The sequence below is a fragment of the Urocitellus parryii genome, chromosome 6 (genome assembly GCF_045843805.1).
Source record: "Urocitellus parryii isolate mUroPar1 chromosome 6, mUroPar1.hap1, whole genome shotgun sequence".
In the NCBI taxonomy this organism is placed as follows: domain Eukaryota; kingdom Metazoa; phylum Chordata; class Mammalia; order Rodentia; family Sciuridae; genus Urocitellus; species Urocitellus parryii.
The window spans coordinates 62,193,956-62,215,280 of NC_135536.1; the positions used below are offsets into that span (position 1 = coordinate 62,193,956).

The 21,325-nt window shown below is 56.9% G+C and overlaps 1 pseudogene; it reads right to left on the bottom strand.

Annotated features, from left to right (window-relative positions):
• Positions 1-1,089: 1,089 nt before the first annotated feature.
• The window catches only part of LOC113184383 (cyclin-dependent kinase 1-like), a 55,732-nt pseudogene continuing 35,496 nt past the window's right edge, over positions 1,090-21,325 (bottom strand).

Below are 21,325 nucleotides of genomic sequence, written 5' to 3' on the forward strand. Positions count from 1 at the left end.
AAGAAATTTCTTTAGGATCATTAAGCTACTTTCTTTGTTCTGAAGTTCCTAAAGTAGTATTAAGTTACATTAAATCACCTGGAAAAAATCCACACACTACCATGTATATCCAAAATTAAGCTTTGAAAATTTCCAAGACTGTTGCTAATTAATGTCATTTCAATAAGCCAGACTAACGTTTTAATTTAACACTTGTTTTTTGAATCTTACACACTGAGGGGAACAGATATCATATCATAATTTATTATCCTTGCCCAAGTTAATATACTGGTACACCTAGTGAAATCTTTTCAGGCTACCCAGTTCAAAAATTGATGAAAAAATAAAACTCAATGATTGGGAGTTACTTGCCAACTTGGAAGTAGAGTTCTTTAATTTTCCATCCTAAGTATTTAAGTTTTCTAGCATGAACTATCTGAAATCACAAACTAAACAATTACTTAAACCCAACTTTTAACTGCAAGATTGTGCAATGCTTTAGAAACCCATTCAGATACCAGATTGTTACAATAAAAAATCATCTTTTAGATACACATTCAGCCAAGATCATCCCCAAGAAACAATCTATAATATCAACACATTACTGCATTCATTGTCCCTTTTTTAAGTAGACAGAGGTGGAGTAATCCTTAAAGTGTAGGTAAGGAGGAGGGAGTTTCCTCGAGAAGCGGGAAGAAATAGGTTGTCCAAGGGCATTTGTCTTAGATCTACACTCATTGGCCCAGTGACGACCTTTGCCACATCTAGGGCAAAGGGTGGCTGGGGGCGGTTTAGCCCCGGTTTGAGGAGACACTATCCCTAGGCTTTGTTTGCCTGTTGGACACTCGCGTGCAAAATGGCCAGGTTGTTTACAAGTAAAGCAAGTACGTGAGCCAGGATTGCGAAAGGCCTTGGTAAAGGCAGCACCTATGGCCAGACCCATGGCATGGGCTGCACCCACCCCGGCACAGAGTCTAATAAAGTCAGAAAGTTCACCTTTATCCTTATGTGGTCGAAGAACATCCTGACATGCGGGGTTGGCGTTTTCAAAGGCAAGATGTTTTACAAAGGTGCTTTCGCTTTCGCTTGGTCCAAGCAGGCGTTCCGCGGCTAGGTTAAGCCGGGCAACAAAGTCGCTATAAGGCTCATCAGGCCCTTGTCGAATTTTTGCCAGGGAAGTGGTAGCCGAGCCCTTTTGAGGGAGGCGTCTCCAAGCATGTAAGCCAGCCATCTGAATCTGCGCCAGAAGTCCAGCAGGGAAACGCGCCTGTTTAGGGTTAGTGTCAAAAGGCGCATTGCCCACTAGCTTAACATATGTCCAGGATTTAGAGGAGGCCTTAGTTAAATTTTTTTGAGCAGTTTCCCGACAGTGCTCTTTGAAATCTGCATTCCATAACAGGAAGTCTCCGGCACTGAGGGTAGCTCGGGCTAAAAATTTCCAATCATTAGGAGTAAGCCATTGTGCGCTGTGACTCTCTAGTAAAGCCAATGTGTAGGGCGCAGTGGGTCCATAGTGAGCACAAGCCTTTTTAAGTTTTTCAAGAAAACGCAGGCTTAATTTTTTGTAGACACTCTGGGTTCCTTCCTGCCTAGGGGTGAACTCCTCATCCTCTGAGTCTTGACCTTCCTCTTGCCCTTCCCCCGCTTCATCCCCTTGATCCGTTTCCTCTTCTTCCTCCTCTAGATCTGTTTCCTCCGCTTTCTCCTCTTTGTCCTCAGCCTGGGCGGGCTTATCGGTCTGACTGCGGGTGACTGGGAAGGCGAGACCAGGCCTACGGCGCGGCTTAGCCTTTGTATTAGACCGCCTTGGGCCAGCTCGGGTTGACTCCGTGCCTAAGGCTAATGAGCGGAGCTCAGAATCAAGGGATCTTAATTCTTTTAAAAGTTGGATCTGATCCCGTCTGTGTTGGAGAGACTCTCGCAAGGGAGCCAGGTTAGGCAGAGGAAGTGGAGAAAAAATATCTGAGGGGGCAGTTGGCCCCTGAAGGGCCGGAGCACAAAAGGCAGGAGGGATATAGGAGGGAGGTGGATGTGTGAGTCCTATAGACTGTGGCAGGGTCCTGAGAGGTGGCAGTTCTTCTGAATGATAGCGAGCTGCTTCCTTCTCCAAGGTAGCCTCCTCTCCAGGGGTCAATGTGTCTCCAGGATTTAAAACTGGATAAAGGTGGTTGGTAACCATTGGAGCCTTATTTATTAGGGTGGGGTTTTGAGCGGGACCAGGAAGGTTCCCAGGGTCCTGGGGAGACTGAGAAGGGTCTGTGTCTATACTAACTGAAGGGCATGCCGAGGGGGGACGAGAGGTCTTTTGCTTAGCCTCTTCCCCAATCCCGACAAGTTTTAAGGTACCATTATCAAAGGGTGAACTTTTAAGAAGTTCATTAATTAAGTTCCAGTAAGAAAAGGTGGGAACAGGCACCTTTTCTGGGCCAAAGGATTCATAATAACCTTTTAAACATTCTCCTACTCTAAGCCATCTTTTACCATCAATGGTCCCTTCAAGGGGAAACCATGGACACAATTCTCTTATGTATGAAAAGAATAATTTTAAGTCCTTTTTCTTAACACGCACCCCACGTGTCTTGAGGGCCTCCTTGAGGCCTGACAAAAACAACTCATGTGACGAAACTGCTTGTCCCATGGTGGGTCACTCACCTTGCGTCGTCCTCGCTTTCCTCCTGGATCTGTCTCTCGGTAGTGTCTGCCGAGGCGATTGCCTGCTCCCGCTTGGCCAAGTCTTCCTGGAGGACGGCGTTCCCCCTCAGTCAAAGGCTCGAGCCTCACACTGGGTGCCAAATGTCCCCACCAGCAGGACACATCAATGTGGGCAGCGAACCTAGATGGGGAGGAATGAAGGGACAAGAGACACGAAAGGTGACAGCAAGACAAAAGTTCTGATCAAGCTGCAAACTTTTATTGTTCACACAGGGGTATTTGTGGGCTGGGAATGGGGAAGCTCTCTTATTGGCAGTTGCTGGAAGTCTTCACAAGGTGAGATAACGCAGCAGGATGTTTCAGGAAGACAGATGGCCACAGGATGTCTCAGGGAGATGGATGGCTGCAGGGTGTCTTCCAGGCAAGATGTCTCCCAGGGGGCTGTTTCTTGTAACTGTCAGGCTATTCTTTGAAGGAGAACTCCCTTTTGGTCCCTGGCACTGTCAGGCTATTCTTTGAAGAACTCCCTTTTGGTCCCTGGCAAGAGGGTACTCGCCCCTCCAGGCGGGAAACCCCTCCCACCAGGGTGTGGGGGATAGAGCTTACGTATTCCTGCAGCCAGGATAGTGGGGACTCGCCCCTCCAGGCAGGAGACTCCTCCCACCTAGGTGTCAGGGGGAGCTCTTATACCACCGCAGCCATGGTAGAGGGTACTTTCCCCTTCAGGCGGGAGACCCCTCCCACCTGGGTTTCTGCAGAGCTCCTCTGATGCAGCTTGCGGGTTAAAGGGAACTCTGCCCTCCAGAAGGGAGACCCCTTCCACCTGGGTGTCCTGGGGAGTCCTATACCCCTGCAGGCAGGGTAGAGGGGACTCTGGCCTCCTGGCGGGAGACTCCTCCCACCTGGGTGTCTGGGGAGCTTCTATACTGCAGCAGCCAGGGTAGAGGGGACTCGCCCCTCCAGGCGGGAGACCCCCTCTCACCTGGGTATCAGGGGGAGCTCATATCCTGACACAGCCAGGGTAGAGGAGACTTGCCTCTCCAGGCGTGAGACCCCTCCCGCCTGGGTGTCTGGGGGAGCAAGTATACCGCTGAAGCCAGGGTAGAGGTGACTGGCCCCTCTAGGTGAAAGACCCTTCCCACCTGGGTGTGGGGAGGGAGGTCATATACTGCTGCAGCCAGGGTAGGGGGGACTCGCCCCTCCAGGCAGGAGACCTCTCCCACCTGGAGCTCCTATACTGCAGCTCCTATACGGGGGCAGCCAGGGTAGAGGGTACTCACCTCTCTAGGAAATAGATCCCTTTCACCTGGATATGGATTGGGAGCTCTTATACCTCCTCAGCAAGGGTAGAGGGGACTCGCCCCTCCAGTCGGGAGACCCCTCCCACCTGGGTGTCAAGGGGAGCTGGATTACTGCTGCAGACTGGGTAGCAGGGACCCGCCCCTCCAGACGGGAGACCACTCCCATCTGTGTGGCGGGAGTCACTTGTATACCGCCTTAGCCAGGGTAGAGGGACTTGCCCCTCCAGGCTGGAGACCCCTCCATGCTGGAGACCCCTCCCACCTGGGTGTCGGGAGTGGGGGAGCTAGTATACCGCCCCAACCAGGGTAGAGGGGACTCACCCCTCCAGGCGGCAGACCCCTCCCACCTGGGTGTCTGGTGGAGCTGGCATACAACCTTAACCAGGGTAGAGGGGACTCGCCCCTCCATGCAGGATACCCTTCCCACTGGAGGGACTCTATACCCCTGCCTCCAGGGTAGAGAGGACTCTTCCCTCCAGGCCAGTGACCTCTCCCACCTGTGTGTGTGGGCGGGGTTATCACTTATACAACTGAAGCCAGGGTAGTGGGGACTCGCCCCTCCAGGCAGGAGACCCCTCCCACCAGGGTGTCAGGGGCAGCTTGTACACCACCGCACCCAGGGTAGAGGGGAATCGCCCCTCTAGGCGGGAGACCCCTCCCACCTGGGTGTCAGAGGGATCTTTTATACCGCTGCATCCAGGGTAGAGGGGATTCGCCCCTCCAGGCATGAGACCCCTTCCACCTGGGTGGCCAAGGGAGCCACTAAAAAGCAGCAAGCAGCTTGGTGGGGACTCGCCCTTCCAGGCGGGAGACCCCACCCACCTGGGTGTCAGAGCGAGCTCTTATACTGCTGCAGCCAGGGTAGAGGGGACTTGCTCCTCTAGGTGGAAGACCCCTCCCACCTGGGTGTTGGGGAAGGTCATATACTACTGCAGCCAGGGTAGAGTGGACTCGCCCCTCCAGACGGGAGACCCCTCCCACCTGGGTGTCAGGGGGAGGTCATATATGACCTCAGCCAGGGTTGAGGGTACTTGCTCCTCCAGGCGAGAGACCCCTTCCACCAGGGATTCAGGGGGAGCTTATATACAGCTGCAGCCAGGGTAGAGGCGACTCTCCTCTCCAGGCAGGAGACCCCTCCCACAGGGTGTCAGGGAAAGCTAATATACCACCACAGCAAGGGTAGAGGGTACTTGCCCCTTCAGGCTGGAGACCCCTCCCACCAGCGTGTCAGGGGGAGCTCCTATACCACCGCAGCCAGGGTATAGGGGACTGGCTCCTCCAGGCGAGAGACCCCTCTCACCTTGGTGTTGGGGCCAGCTTGTATTCCGCTTAGCCAGTGTAGAGGGGACTCGCCCCTCCAGGCAAGAGACCCCTCCCACTTGTGAGTGTGGGGGGGGCTCGTATACAGATGCAGCCAGGGTAGCAGGGACTCGCCCCTCCAAGCGGGAGACCCCTTTCACCTAGGTGCCTGGGGGAAGGAAGTTGTATACCTCCACAGGCTGGGTAGAGGTGACTCTCATCTCCAGGCTGGAGCCCCCTCCCACCTGGGTGTCCTGGGAGCTCTTATATGGCACCAGCCAAAGTAGAGAGGACTCGCTCTTCCAGGTGGGAGACCCCTCCCACCTGGTTGCTGGGATGAGATTGTATACTGCCAAAGCCAGGGTAGAGGGGAGATGCCCTTCCAGGTAGGAGACCCTCCCACCTAGGTGTCTGGGGGAGCTTGTATGCTTCCACAGCTAGGGTAGAGGGGACTCGATGCTCAAGGCAAGAGACCCTTCCCACCTGGGAGTCACGGGGAGCTCGTATACTGCCACACCCAGGGTAGAGGGGACTCTCCTCTCCAGGCGGGAGACCCTTCCCACCTGGGTGTCTTTGGGAGCTCCTATACCTCCTCAGCCAAGGATTCGCCCCTCCAGTAGGGATATTTCTCTCACCTGGGTGTTGGGGGAGCAAATATAACTGCAGCCAGGGTATCAGGGACTCGACTCTCCAGGTGGGAGATCCCTTTCACCTGGTTTTCAGGGGAAGCTCGTATCCCGCTACAGCCAGGATAGAGGGGACTCGCCCCTCAAGGCAAGAGACCTCTCCCACCTGGATGTCCAGGTTGGGTCTCTTATACAGCTGCAGTCACTGTAGCAGGGATTCGCCCCTCCAGGCGGAGATCCCTTTCACCTGGGTGTTTGGGGGGAACTCATATACCTCCGCAGCCAGGGTAGTGGGCACTCACCCTCCAGGCAGGAGACCCCTCTCAAGTAGGTGTCAGGAGGAGCTAGTATACCATCCCAACCAGGATAGAGGGGACTCGCGCCTCCAGGCAAGAGACCCCTCTCACCTGGGTGTCAGGGGAAGCTCATACACTGCTGCAGACAGGGTAGAGGGGACTCGCTTCTCCAGGCCGAATGCCTTGCCAACCTGTGTGTGTGTGTGGGGGGGGGGGCTTACATAACACCTCAGCCAGGGTAGCAGGGACTTGCCCCTCTAGGCGAGAGACCTCTCCCACTTGGGTGTCTAGGGGAGCTCCTATACCACCCTAGCCAGGGAGAAGGGGACTTGCCACCCCAGGCGGGAGCCCCCCGAAACCTGGGTGTCAGGGAGAGCTAGTATACCGCCCCAGGCAGGGTAGAGGGGACTCTCCCATCAGGGAGGAGACCCCTGCCACCTGGGTTTCACTGGGAGCTTGTATACCACCTTAGCCAGGGTAGAGGGGTTCTATCCTGCAAGTAGGAGACTTCTCCCACCTTGGTGTCCAGGCAGCTTTTATAGGGCATCAGCCAAAGTAGAAGGGACTTGCCCCTCCAGGTGGGGGACCCCTCCCACCTGTGTATGGGGACAGGAGCTTGTATATCGCCTTAGCTAGAGTAGAGGGGACTTGCCCCTCCATGTGGGAGACCCTTCCCACCTGGGTGTCTGTGGGAGCTCCTTTACCTCTGAAGCCAGGGTAGAGGGGACTGACTCCCCTAGGCAAGAGACCCCTCCCACCTTGGTGTTGGGGCGAGCTTGTATTGTGCCTTACCCAGTGTAGAGGGGACTCGCCATTCCAGGTGTGAGACTCCTCCCACCTGGGTGTCGGGTGGGGAGGCTCATATACAACTCCAGCCAGGGTAGCAGGCACTCGCCCCTCCAGACGGTATACCCCTTTAACCTGGGTGTCAGGGGGAAATCCTATCCTGTCACAGCCAGGGTAGCAGGGACTCACCCCTCCAGGAGGGAGACCCCTTCCAGTTGGGTGTCTGGGGTACTCCTATACCTCCGCAGCAGGGTAGAGGGGACTCGCCCCTCCAGGCTGGAGACCCCTCACACCTGGTTGTAAGGGGAGCTCTTATACTGCCCGCAGCCGTGGTAGAGGGGACTTGCCCCTCCAGGAGGAGACTTTTTCCATCTGGGAGTTCTGGGGACCTCTTATTCTGCCACAGACAGAGTAGAGGGGACTCTACCCTTTAGGCGGGAGACTTCTCCCACTTGGGTGTCAGGGGAGCTCCTATACTGCAGCAGTCAGTGTAGAGAGGACTTGCCCCTCCAGGCAGAAGACCCCTCTTACCTAGGTGTAGGGGGAGCTCACATACTGCAACAGCAAGGGTAGAGGGGACTCGACCCTCGAGGTGGGGGACCTATCCCTCCTGGGTTTCTGAGGGAGCTCATAGACAGCTGCTGACAGGGTAAAGTGGACTCGCCCCTCCAAGCTGGAGACCCATCCCAGAAGGGTTTCTGGGGGAGCTCATAGACCGCTGCATCCAGCCTATGCCCTCTCACCTGGGTGTCGTGGGGGGGGGGGCTTGTATAGTGCTGCAGCCAGGGTAGCAGGGACTCGCCCCTCCAGGCGCGTATCTGAATGTCAGGGTACAGGGGATTCGCACCTCCAGGCCAGAGACCCCTCCCACTTGGGTGTCTGAGGGAGCTGCTTTACTGCTGCAGCCAGGGTAGGGTGGACTCTACCCTCCACTAGGAGACCTCTTCCATCTGGGTGTCGGGAAAAAGCTTGATTACCACTGCAGCCAGTGTAGAGGAGATCCCTGCTCCAGGAGGGAGACCTCTCCCACCTGGGTGTCAGGGGGCGGTGAGCTCCTATACAGCTGCAGCCAGGATAGTGGGGACTCGCCCCTCCAGGCAGGAGACCCCTCCCTCCTGAGTGTCTTGGGGAGCTTGTATACCACCTTAGCCAGGTTAGAAGGGACTGGCCCCTTTAGGCGGGAGACCCCTCCCAGCAGGGTGTCAAGGGGAGCTTTTATACCGCAGCAGAAAGGGTCGAGGAGACTCGCCCCTCCATGTGGGAGGCCCCTTCCACCTGGGTGTAGGGGAGAGCTTGTATACCGCCACAGACGGGATAGAGGGGATTCCCCTCTCCAGGCGAAAGACTGCCCCACCCTGGTGTCAGGGGAGCTCCTATACTGTAATAGCCAGAGTAGAGGGGACTCGACCATTCAGGCGGAGAGCTCTCCTATCTGGTTGTCAAGGAAACTAGTATGCCCCAGCCAGTGTAGAGAGGACTCGCCCCTCCAGGCAGTAGAACCCTCCGAATTGTGTGTGTGTGTGTGTGTGTGTGTGTGTGTGTGTGTGAGCTCCTACACAGCAGCAGCCAAGGTATAGGAGACTCGCCACTCCAGGCGGGAGATCCATTCCACGTGGGGGTCAGGGGGAGTTCTTATACCGCAGCAGCGAGGGTAGAGGGGACTCGCCCCTCCAGTCAAGAGAACCCTCTAACCAGAGTATAAGGGGAAGCTCCTATATTGCCTTAGCCAGAATAGAGGGGACTGGAGCCTCCATGCAGGAGACCCCTCCCACCTCGTTGTCTTGGGAAGCTCATAAACCGCTGCAGCCAGGGTAGAGGGGACTCGCTCCTCCAGGCAGAAGACCCCTCACACATGGGTGTTGGGTGGAGCTGATAAACCTCCACAGCCACAGTAGAAGGGACTCACCCCTCCAGGCGGGGGACCTCTCCCACCTGGGTGTCATGGGAGCTCATATACCCCAGAAGCCATGGTAGAGGCGATTAGACCCTCCAAGTGGGAGACCCCTGCCACCTGGAAATTCGGGGAGAACTCATATACCACCACAGTCAGGGTAGTGGGCCTCGCCCCTCTAGGCGGGAGACCCCTCCCACCTGGGAGTCGGTAGGGGGCTCCTTTACCACCACAGTCAGGGTAGAGGGGACTCGCCCCTACAGGCGGGAGCCCCCATTCACCAGGGTGTCGGGGGAAGCTCCTATTTGCAACAGCCAGGGTAAAAGGGTTGGCCCCTGCAGGCGGGAGACCCCTTTCACCTGGTTTTCAGGGAGAGCTCATATCCGCCTCAGCCAAGGTAGAGGGGACTCACCCCTCGAGGCAAGAGACTCCTTCCACCTGAGTGTGTGGGGAGGCCTCATATAAAGCTGCAGCAAGGGTAGCAGGGACTCACCCATCAAGGCAGGAGACCCCTTTTACCTGGGTGTCTGGGGGAACTTCTACACCTCCGCAGCCAGGGTACAGGGGACTCGCCCCTCCAAGCGTGACACCCCTCCCAACCTAGTATTGGGGGGAGCTAGTATAACTCCACAACCAGTGTAGAGGGGACTCGCGCCTCCAGGCGGCAGACCCCTCCCACCTGGGTGTGGGGGGAGCTCCTATACTGCAGCAGCCACGGTAGAGGGGACTCACCTTCAAGGCGGGAGACCCCTCCCACCTGGATGTTGTGGGGGGGCTCCTATACCACCGCAGCCAGGGTAGCAGGGACTCGCCCCTCAAGGCAGGAGACCCCTATCACCTGGGTGTCAGGGGAAGCTCTTATACCGCCACAGCCAGGGTTGAAGGGACTCCCGCCTCCAGGCTGGAGACCCCTCTCACCTGGGTGTCCTGGAGGGGCTCCTATACTGCTGCAGCCAGGGTAGCAGGGACTCTCCCTCCAGGCGTGAGACCCCTCCCAACTGGGTGTAGGGGGGAGCTCCTATATCCCTGCAACCAGAGTATTGGGGACTCTCACCGCCAGGTGGGAGACCTATCATACCTGGGTGTCTGGGGGGAGCTTTTATACCGTGGCAGCCAGGCTAGAGGGGACTCGCCCCTTCAGTCGGGAGACCCCTTCCACCTGGGTGTCTTGGGGAGCTCCTATACCGCTGGAGGCAGGGTGGAGAGGACTCTCCCCTCCAGGCGGGAGACCCGTTCCACCTGGGTGTAGGGGGAGCTCGAAACAGGAACAGCCTGGTTAGAGGGGATTCTCCCTTCCATGCGGGATAACCATCCCACCTGTGTTTCATGGGGAGCTTGTACACCACTGCAGCCAGGGTAGAGGGGACTCGCCCCTTCAGGCGGGAGACCACTCCCCTCTGGGTATGGGGGGGTGGATCTTATACTGCTGCAGCCAGGCTAGAGGGCACTCATCCCTCCAGGTGAGAGACCCCTCCCACCTGGATATATGGGAAGAGCTCTTATACTGCTGCAGCCAGGGTAGAGGTGATTCGCCCCTCCAGGCGGCAAACCCCTCCCTCCTGGGTGTCCAGGGAGCTTGTATAATACAGAAGCCAGGGTAGAGGGGACTTGCCCCTCCATGTGGGAGACGCCTCCCACCTGGGTGTCAGGAGAGCTCATATACCACAACAGCCAGGGTAGAGAGGACCAGCCCTTCAAAGGGGGAGACACCTACTACCTGGGTGTCTGAGAGAGCTCCTATACCTCCACAGCCAGTGTAGAGGGGACTCGACCCTCCAGGCAGGAGATCCCTTTCACCTGGGGAAAGCTCCTATACCGTGGTAAGCAGGGTAGAATGGACTACTCTCCAGGCGGGAGACTCCTGACTCCTGGTTGTCATATGAGCTCCTTCCTATAAGGCAGCAGCCATGGTAGAGGGGACGCACCCCTCCAAGCGGGTTACCCCTCCCATCTGGCTATGGGGGGTGGTATGCCAGGGTCCAGCCCTAGCGGGGTCCAGGGAGTCCTGAAGGATGAGTGGCTTCAGGCGAAAAGATGAGAGAGGAGTCGTTTCCTTGAAGCTTTCTCTGGATCATCTTTTATTACAATTTTTTCTCATCATTATAGATTAGAATACGTCATTGATTATACAATTTCAAAATTTTGCCAAGACAAAACGTTTCCTCAACCATAATTAGGAGTATACAAAAATGTAACATCAATTTACATTTTTCAGGATGTAACTTTTAGTTATCAATCATTAATAAAATACATCACTAATTTACATTTTTTCAGATTTTCCCAAGATGTATTATTTTCTTATTAACTAATGCCAAACTATGTAACCAGACTCTAAGTCTCCTAACCTATCATTAACCTTTAAGTTTTAAAGCACACCTCCACTTTTATTTCTAATCTAAAATTCCCATCTAAAAAGTCCCTTTAAATCTTATACTTAAAATATCCTAAAGTTTATAAACCATTCTTAAAACATATCAGAAACCCATACAACTAAAAACTTAAGAATTCTAAACCCAAGAATCTAAATAGAATAATACTTCTAACATTATTCTAAAAATATGTCTTATAAAGGTACTTTAATTAATTCCTAAATTAATTCTCATAAAACTGGTTGAGCTGCTTTCTCAAAGAGTTTCTTTGTTTCTCAGTTAAGGTGCACTAGTTCTTATATCTTTATAATCTTTCTCAATAAAAAGTAAGTTCTAAACATCAGTCCACTTTCCGCCAATATTAAATATGCTCATCATAAATCCCTATGTGAAGTAAAAGTGGATTTATAGAAATGAAAAGAATATATCCTTATATGTCTTAACTTTCCTAAATGTATAACATAACTTTTCTTAATCAAGAATGAAACTACATATGGTGGGTTTTGTACAATGAGCATACTGATTAGGTTTTCTAGGAGGCCGGAAATATGGGCTTGGATTCTAATTGATACAATCAATGTGGTGCCTAAAATTCTCGTGACCTTTCGGAGAATGATTGTTGTCCATTATCAGTTTTGTCCTCAATGTGCTGAGATAGTAGAGCAGCTTTCTACTTTGTCCTTGATATTCTGAGGGGTAATAGAACGGCCTTCAAGGCATAACTACCTGTTATGTTCTAGCCATCTGAAATTTAATTTGGTTTGACATTTAACATACTCATGCCTCCTGTCAGGAGCATGAACATGAAAATGAAAAGTCCCAATTACATAAAAAAGGGTCTCATGGTTTCCATTTCCCACCAATCAGCGCGGCTTTGCCAGCATTCATCCTCACTGTGACCTTGTCAAGGCACAGGGAGAGCAGCTTTGCCAGCACTTATTTTCACTGTGACCTTGTCAAGATAGTGAGAGGGGGATCGCCTTCCCCAGGGGTACTCTTATACCGCTGCAGCCATGATAGCGGGGGACTTGCCCCACTAGGCAGGAGACCTCTCAACCTGGTTGTCAGGAGAGATCATATACCCCTGCAGGCAGGGTAGAGGGGACTCGCCACTCAAGGCGGGAGACTCTTCCCACATGTGTTTCGAGGGGGGGGGGGGCTTGTATACCGCCTTAGCCAGGGAAGAGTGGACTTGCCCCTCCAGGTGGGAGACACCTCACACCTGGGTGTCTGGGGGAGCTTGGATATCTCCCCAGCCAGGGTCGAGGGGACTCGCTGCTCCAGGCAGGAGACCCTTCCCAACTGATGTCAGGGGGAGCTTGTCTACTGCCACAGTGAGGGTAGAGGGACTCGCCCCTCCAGGCAGGAGACCCATATCACCTGGATTTCCGGGGGAGCTCCTATACCACCGCAGGCAGGGTAGAGGGGACGCTACCCTGCAGGTGGCTGACTCCTCACACCTGGTTGTCATGGAAGCTCCTATACAGTAGCAGCCAGGGTAGGGGGGACTCGCCCCTCCAGGAAGGAGACCCCTCCCACCTGGGTGTCTGGGGGAGCTTGTATTCCGCCTTAGCGAGGGTAGAGGGGAATCGCCCCTCCAGGCGGAAGACCTCTTCCACATGGGTGTGGGGGAAGGGAAGGCTCCTTTAAAACTGCCACCTGGGTAGCATCAACTTTCCCCTCCAGGCTGGAGACCCCTCCATCCTGGCTGTAGGAGGGGGCTCTTATACCCCCGCAGCCAGGGTAGAGAGGACTCGCCCCTCTAGGCGGAAGACCCCTCCCACCTGGGTGTGAGAAGGAGGTCCTATACCGCTGCAGCCAGGGTAGTGAGGACCCTCCCCTCCAGGCAGGAGACCACTCCCACCTGTGTGTCAAGGGGACCTTGTATACCACCTTAGCCATGGTAGAGGAGACTCACCCCTCCAGGCGCGAGACCAATCCAACCTGGCTTTTGGCGGAAACTCATAAACCACTGCAGCCAGGGTAGAGGATACTTGCCCCTCCTGCCGGGAGACCCTTCTCACCAGGGTGTCAGGGGTAGCTCATATAACGTCACAGCCAGGATAGAGGGGACTCGCCCCTCCATGCTGGAGATCTCTCCCACCTGGGTGTCTGGGGAAGGTCTTACACTGCCACAGTCAGGGTAGAGGGGACTCGCCCCTGCAGGTGGGAGACCCCTCCCACCTGGGTGTGGGGCTGAGTTTGTATACCACCAAAGCCAGCACAGAGGGGACTCGCCCCTCCGTGCGAGAGACCCCTCCTACCTGTGTGTCGGGGGAGCTTGTATACCGCATAAGCCAGGGTAGAGGGGACTCGCCCCTCCAGGCGAGAGACCCCTCCCACCTGGGTGTCTGGGTGAGCTAGTATACAGCAGAAGCCATGGTAGAGGAGACTTGCTTCTTCAGGCGAGAGACCCCTCCCACCTCTGTGTCGGGGGAGCTTGTATACAGCCTTTGCAAGGGTAGAGGGGACTTGCCCCTCCAGGCTGGAGACCCCTCCCACCTGAGTGTCAAGGGGAGCTCCTAACCACCGCAGGCAGGCTAGAGGAAACTCGCCCCTTTAGGTAGAAGACCCGTCCCACCTGGGTGTCATGGGGAGGTCCTATACCCCAGCAGTCAGCAGCCTCCTGTCCGGAGAACCCTCCCACTTGGGTGTCCAGGGGAGCTAGAATACCACTGCATCCAGGGTAGAGGGGACTTTCCCCTGCAGGCGGGAGACCCCTCCCACCTGGGTGTTGGAAGGGAGCTCCTACACCACCGCAGCCAGAGTAAAGGAAACTTGCCCCTAATGGTGGAAGACCCCTCCCATCTAGGTGCCCAGTGGGGGCTCCTATAACGCCCTAGCCAGGGTAGAGGGGACTCGCCCTCCAGGTGGGAGACCCCTCCCACCTGGGTATGGGGTGGGGAGCTTTTATACTGCTGCAGCCAGGGTAGAGATGAGTCGCCCCTCAAGGCGGCAAACGCCTCCCACCTGGGTGTCCTGGGAGCTCATATACCACCAAAGCCAGGGTAGGGGGTACTTGGCTCACCAGGCGGGAGACCCCTCCCACCAGGGTGTCAGGGAAAGTTAGTATACCACCAAAGCCAGGGTAGAGGGGACTTGCTCCTTCAGGCCGGAGACCCCTCTCATCTGGGTATGGGTGGGGAGCTCATACACCACAGCAGCCAGAATAGAGGGGACTCGTCCCTCCAAGCAGGACACCCCTCCCACTTCGGTGTCTGGGAGAGCTCCTACACTGCCTCAGCCAGGGTGGAAGGGAGTCACCCTTCTAGGCAGGAGACCTCTCCCACCTGGGTGCAGGGGGAGCTCATATACCCCAACACCCAGGGTAGAGGCGACTCACCCCTCCAGGCGAGAGACACCTCCCACCTGGGAATGGGGGTAACTCCTATAAAGCCGCAGCCAAGGTAGAGGAGACTCGCCGTCCAGGTGGAAGACCCCTCCAACCTGGGTTTTTGGAGAGGGCTGGTATACCGTAGCAGCCAGGGTAGCAGGAAATCACCCCTCCAGGTGAGAGACTCCTCCCACCTAGGTTTCAGGGGAGCTCCTATACCTCTGCAGCCAGGATAGAAGGGACTCAACCCTCCAGTCAGGAGACCACCTTCACCTGGTTGTCGGAGAGAGGGAGCTCAATTAAGGCTGCAGCCAGGGTAGAGAGGACTCGCCCCTGCAGGTGGGAGCCCCTTCCCACTTGGGTTCCTGAGAACTCTTATATGGCACCAGACAAAGGAGAGGGGACTTGCCCCTCCAGGTGGGAGACCCCTCCCACATGGGTGTCAGGGGGAGCTCCTATACCGCAGCAGCCAGGAGATAGGGGACTCCCTCCTCCAGGCGTGAGACCCATCCTACCTGCATGTCAGGGGGAGCTCTTATTCCTCTGCAGCAAGGGTAGAGGGGACTGGACCCTCCAGGTGGGAGACCCCTCCCACCTGGGTTTCGGGGAAGAAGTTGTAAACCCCTGCAACTAGGGTAGAGCAGACACGCCAATCCAGGTGGGAGACCCTCCCACCAAGGTGTCTGTTCTATATACGAGTCCCCCCAACAGGTAGAGTCCTGTTGGGGGGACTCGTATATAGAACTAGCCGGGGTAGAGTGGACTCACCCCTCTATGCGGGAGACCCCTCCCAACTGGGTGTTGTGGGACCTCCTACACTTCCGCAGCCTGGGTAGAAGGGATTCGTCCCTCCTCCTCCCACCTGGGTGTCTGTAGAAGGTTATTCACTGCTGGAGCCAGGGAGGAGGGGACATGCCCCTCCAGGTGGGAGACCCATCCAACCTGGTTGTTCAGGGAAAGCTAGTATACCACTGCAGCCAGGGTAGAGGGGACTCGCCCCTTCAGTGGGGAGACCCCTCTCATCTGGGTGTCAGGGGAAGCTTGTATATGCCTGCAGCTAGGATAGAGGGGACTCACTTCTCCAGGCAGGACACCCCTCCCACCTGGATGTCAAATACATCTAGTATACCACTGCAGCCAGGGTAGAGGGGACTCACCCCTCCAAGTGGTAGACCCCTTCCACCTGAGTGTCCTGGGGAACTCCTATACAACCAGGCAGGATAGAGGGGATTCTAACCGCCACGTGGGAGACCCCTTTCACCTGGGTTTCAGGGAAAACTAGTTCACAAATGCAGCCAAGGTAGAGAGGACTCACCCCTCCATGCGGGTGACCCCTTTCATCTGTGTATGGTGGGGAGCTCTTATACTGCCACAGCCAGAGTAGAGGTGACTTGCCCCTCCAGGCGAAAGTGCCCTCCTACCTGGGCCTCTGGGAGAGTTTGTATACAGCAGCAGCCAGGGTAAAAGGGACTCGCCCCTCCAAGCGGGAAACTCCTCCTACCTGGGTTTTGCGGGGAGATTGTATACCACCTTAGCCAGGGTAGAGAAGACTCACACCTCCAGTCGGGAGATTCCCCCCCCCCCCCAACTTCTGGGTGTCGGGTGGAGCTCCTATACCCTTGCAGCCAGGGTAGAGGAGATGCGCCCCTTCAGTCGTGAGACCCCTCTCTCTTGTGTGTCCGGGGGAGCTTGTATATCGCCTTAGCAAGGGTGGAGGGGACTTGCCTCTCTAGGCCGGAGATTCCTCCCACCTGGGTGGCGTGGGGAGCTCCTATACCGCTGCAGCAAGGGTAGTGCGGACTGGCCCCTCCAGGCGGGACACCCCTGACTTCTTGGTGTCCAGGGGAGCTTGTATATCGCAGCAGCCAGGGTACAGTGGACTCGCCTCTCCAGGCAGGAGACCCCTCCCTCCTGGGTGTCAGGGAAAGCTAGTATACCACCACCTCCAGAGTAGAGGAGACTCGTGCCTTCAGGCGGGAGACTCCTCCCATCTGGGTATGGGGGAAGAGCTCCTATACCACCGTAGCCAGGGTAGAGGGGACTCGCCTCTCTAGGGTTGAGACCCCTCAATCTGTGTGTGGGGGGGAGCTAGTATACCACTGCAGCCAGGGTAGAGCGAACTTGCCCCCCAAGGAAGGCCACTCCCACCTGGGTGTCGGGAGAGCTCCTATACAGCCTCAGCCAGGGTAGAGGGGACTTGCCTCTTCAGGCAGAAGACCCCTCCCACCTGGGTGTAGGAGGAGAGGCTCCTATGCCCCTCCCACCTGGGGGGGGGAGCTTGTATACCACTGCAGCCAAGGTAGAAGGGACTCGCCCCTCCAGGCGGAAGACACCTCCCACCTGTGTGTTGGGGCGAGGTTGTATACTGCCTTAGCAAGGATAGAGGTGGCTTGACCCCTCCAGGCGGGAGACCCCTCCCCCAACTGGGTGTCTTGGGGAGCTTGTATACTGCCATAGCCTGGTAGAGGGGACTCGCCCCACCAGGCGGGACACCCCTCCCACCTGGGTGGTGGGGGGAGCTCTTATACCCCCTGCAGCCAGGGGAGAGGTGACTCGCCCTGCAGTTGGGAGAGCCCTCTAACCTGGGTATCTGAGGAACTTATATACCGCCACAGACAGGGTAGAGGGAACTTGCCCCTTTAGGCGGGAGATCCCTCCCACCTGTGGGTCGCAGGGAGCTACCATATTGCTGCAGCCAGGGTATAGGGGACTTGCCCCTCCAGGCCGGAGACCCATTCCACCTGGGTGTTGGGGAGCTCTTATACCATCACAGCCAGGGTAGAGGGGACTCGCCCCTCCAGGTGAAAGACCCTTTCCACCTGGGTGTCAGGGGAGCTCCTATACTGCAGCAGCCAGAGGAGAGGGGACTCCCTCCTCCAGGCGGGAGACCCCTTCCAACTGGGTGTCTGGGGAGCTTGTATACCACCAGAACCTGGGTAGAGGGGACTTGCCCCTGCAGTCGGGCACCCCTCCCACCTGGGTGTCCAGGGGAGCTCCTATACCACCACAGCTAGGGGAGAGGGGAATCACCCCACCAGGCGGGAGACCCCTCAAACCTGGGAGTCTGGGGGAGCTCCTATACCGCCACCGGTCTCCTGCCTGGACTTGCCCCTCCAGGCAGGAGACCCATCCCACCTGGGTTCAGGGGGAGCTCTTTTACCCCCCCATGCCAGGGTAGAGGGGACTTGCCCCTCCATGCAAGAGAACCCTCCCACTTGAGGAGGGTTTTATACCGCTGAAGCCAGGGTAGAGGTGACTCGCCCCTCCAGGCGGTAAGACCCCTCTCTCCTAGGTGTCCAGGAGCTTGCATACTGCATTAGCCTGGGTGGTGTGGACTCCACCCTTCAGGCGGGAAATTCCGCCCACCAGGATGTCAGCGGGGAGCTCCTATACCATGGAGGCCAGGGTATTGGGTATATGCCATTCCAGGCGGGAGACCCATCCCACCTGGGTGTTAGGGGGAGCCCTTATACAGCTACCTCCAGGATACAGAGGACTCGATCCTCAAGGCTGAAGACGCCTCCCACCTGGTTGTTGGAGGGGGCTAGTATACCCCTGAAGCTGGAGTAGAGGGAACTCAGCCCTCCAGGCTGGAAACCCCTCCCACCTGGGTGTTGCAGAGAACTTGTATACCACCTTAGCCAGGGTAGAAAGGACTAGCCCTTCCAGGCGGGAGACCGACCCCTCCCACGAGGGTGTCAGGGGGAGATCTTACACCACAGTAGCCAGGGTAGAGGGGAATCGCCCTTCCAGGTGGAAGACCCCCTCCCACCTACATGTCCGGTGGGGAGCACGTATACCGCCCTAGCCAAGGTAGAGGGGACTTGTCCTTCTAGGCAGGAGACCCCTCCCACCTGTGTAGGGGGGAGCTCCTATGAGCCACAGCCAGGGTATAGGGGACTCGCCCCTACAGGCGGGAGACCCCTCCACCTGGGTGTCAGGGAATGCTAACATACCACTGCAGCCAAGGTTGAGGGAACTCGCCCCTTCAGGCAGGAGACCCCTCTCATCTGGGTAGGAGGGGTGGGGGAGCTCCTATACTGCAGCAACCTGGGTAGAGTAGACTCGCCCCTCCAGGCGGGAGACCCCCTCCCACCTGAGTATCGTGGGGAGCTAGTATACCACCCAAGCCAGGGTAAAGCGGATTCGCCCCTCTAGTTGGGAGACCCCTCCATCCAAGGTGTCGGGGGAGCTCATATACTACTGCAGCCAGGCTATAGGGGACTCGCCTCTCTAGGCCATAGATGCCTTTCACCTGGGTAATGCTGCAGCCTGGGTAGAGGACTTGCCCCTCCAGGCAGGAGACCCCACCCACCTTTGTGTTGGGGGAGCTCCTATACTGCTGCAGCCAGGGTAGAGGGGACTTGCCCCTCCAGGAAGGAGACCCCTCCCACCTGGGTGTTGCAGGGAGCTTGTATACCACCTTATCAGGGTAGAGGGGACTGGAGGTGCAAGTCCCCTCTACCCTGGCTAAGGTGGTATATGAGGGCCCCCAAAACGCAGGTGGGAGGGTCTCCCACTTGGAGGGGTGAGTCACCTGTACCTGGGCTGTGGCTATTTTGAGCTTCCGGAGACACCCAGGTGTGAGGGGTCTCCTGCCTATAGGGGTGAGTCCCCTCTACCCTGGCTGCAATGGTATAGGAGCTCCCCCTGACACCCATCTGGAAGGGCAAGTCCCCTTTCTCCTGGCTTTGGTGGTATATGGGGAGAAAGGGGTGTAAGGGGAGTTGGTGGCACAGGGAAGGAGGGCTCAAGACCCAGGTTCCCTGCTGGGTCTCAGGATTGAGGAGCAGGGCCTGGGATGAGGGAGGCCAAAGCCCCCAGGCAAGGGGCACTGCTACCTTTTCTCAAAGGAAGCCTGCAGAGCCAGACATCCCAGTTCCAGCCCCTGACCCTGGTGAGCATCCTGGGAAAGGGATCTGGAAAAGGGGCCCAGCATGAAATGCTGGAGGAAGGGTGTTTTTGAGGTGCCAGGCAGGACCGCAGAAAGGATTCCAGGCTAGGGACCCTAGAGGAGGGCCCAGGCCAGGGGAGAGCAGGGAAGGGTGGGAAAGGGCAGGCGGGGGCAGCACTAAGGTTCTGAGGTGCAGGGAAGCCAAGGGGAGCCGGGAAGTGGCCCCAGAGAAGGCCTCAGTTCAAGCCCGGGAAAGCACGGAGCAAGAATGGCCCCCAGAGGCTCAAGTGGCAAGCCAGGCCAGGGAATGGAGAGCCAAGGGCCAGCGCTGGGGCAGGGGGCTCAGGATAGTGGACATGCCTGGGGAGGGAAGGCAGGGGATCCAGTAGGGGGGAGGCAGGTTGGAGGCCCAGCGCCACTGCCAGGTGTCAGGTTCCTGGTGCTGTCCCAAGGGCCTAGGGAGAGCAAGTAGCCCAGGTGAGGGTCAGGGTTCTTTTTCCCATAAGGCGCCCTGGCCCAGATGAATATCAAGGGCCAGGGACCAGGCCAAGGGGGCCTGGCAAGGGTCGGGGGATGGGAGGAGTGCAATGGGAGGGCACAGTGGGGGGTTGTGGTGGGTGCAGAGAGGGGCAAGAGCTAGGATGCAATCAAGGAGCCCAGGTAAGGGACTGACCCCACCAAAAGGTATTAGGGACCCAATGAGCAGGAGGCCTGAGCTCCAAGAAAAAGCGCTAGGGGAAGGAGAGGTAGGATGGGCGCTAGGATGAGGAGACAGAGGGCTGCACAAAGGGCACAGAGGGGAGCGTGCTAGGGGGCCAAGGCAAGGGTCCCCCAGGTCAGACGCTACAGGAAGAGACACCACAGAAAGCAATGCAACACAAGTAGCATAGTAAGGAGCTCAAGCCGGCAGCCAGGCCAGGGGACTGTAGGGCAAAGGGTCAGGGTGAGGGAGGGCTGGGTTGGCTTAGGGGCACTTCAAGGCTAGAGGGCAGGAGAGGGAAGGGAGGGGATCACCCATCTCAAGGTCATCGCTAGGCCCAAGTCCACTGCCAGGTGTCAAGTTTGGGTGGCAAAGGGGGTCCAGGAGAGGAGCAGGGCTGTGTTTCTATAGGGAGCCTTAAGGGCCCAGAGGCCAGCCAGTTCCAATCCTCTGTCCCAGGTGAGTAGATCCTCAGAGAGAGAACAGGTCCAAAGGAGGGCAATGTGAGGGATACATTTGGTCTGTGACTGAGGGGGTGGGGAGCCAGCAACCAATGGAGGAGACCAGGCTAGGGAGAAGCAGGGGGAGGGGAGGGTCCTGGCAATGACAAAATACCACAAGACAAGGGGAACAGAGGGCAGGAACAGGAGGGGGGGCCAAGCAAGGGGCCTGATATCAAGGGACAGGGACAGGGTCCTTGAGAAGGGTGACCAGGGGCTCCAGCAAAGAGCTAGGCCCAAGAATGGGGACCCAAGTGCCAGGACCGGTCCTGAGTCCCATGAAAACAGACATGGCTGGGAAGGGAGAAAGGGGAGCAAGGGTAGTGGGTGGTGAAGGGAGAGGAGGGCTCAAGGCCCAGGTTCTCTGCTGGGTGTCAGGATCAAGAAGCAGGGTCTGGGCTGAGAGAGTCCAAAGGGCCCAGGCAAGAGGCACAGCTACATTTTCCCAAAGGGAGCCCCCGGGCCAAACACCCAGTTTCAGTCCCCTGGCCCTGGTGAGCATCCTGGGAAAGGGATCTTGAAAAGGGCCCAGCAGGAACAGGGACAATAGGAGGGATGAAAGAGGGTACAGCATGAAAGGCCGGAGGAAGGATGTTGATGGAGTGCAGACTAGGACTCCAGAAAGGAGCCCAGGCTAGAGACCTACAGGAGGCCCCGGCAAGGGGAGGGCAGGGAAGGGCGGGGCCAGGCAGGTGGAC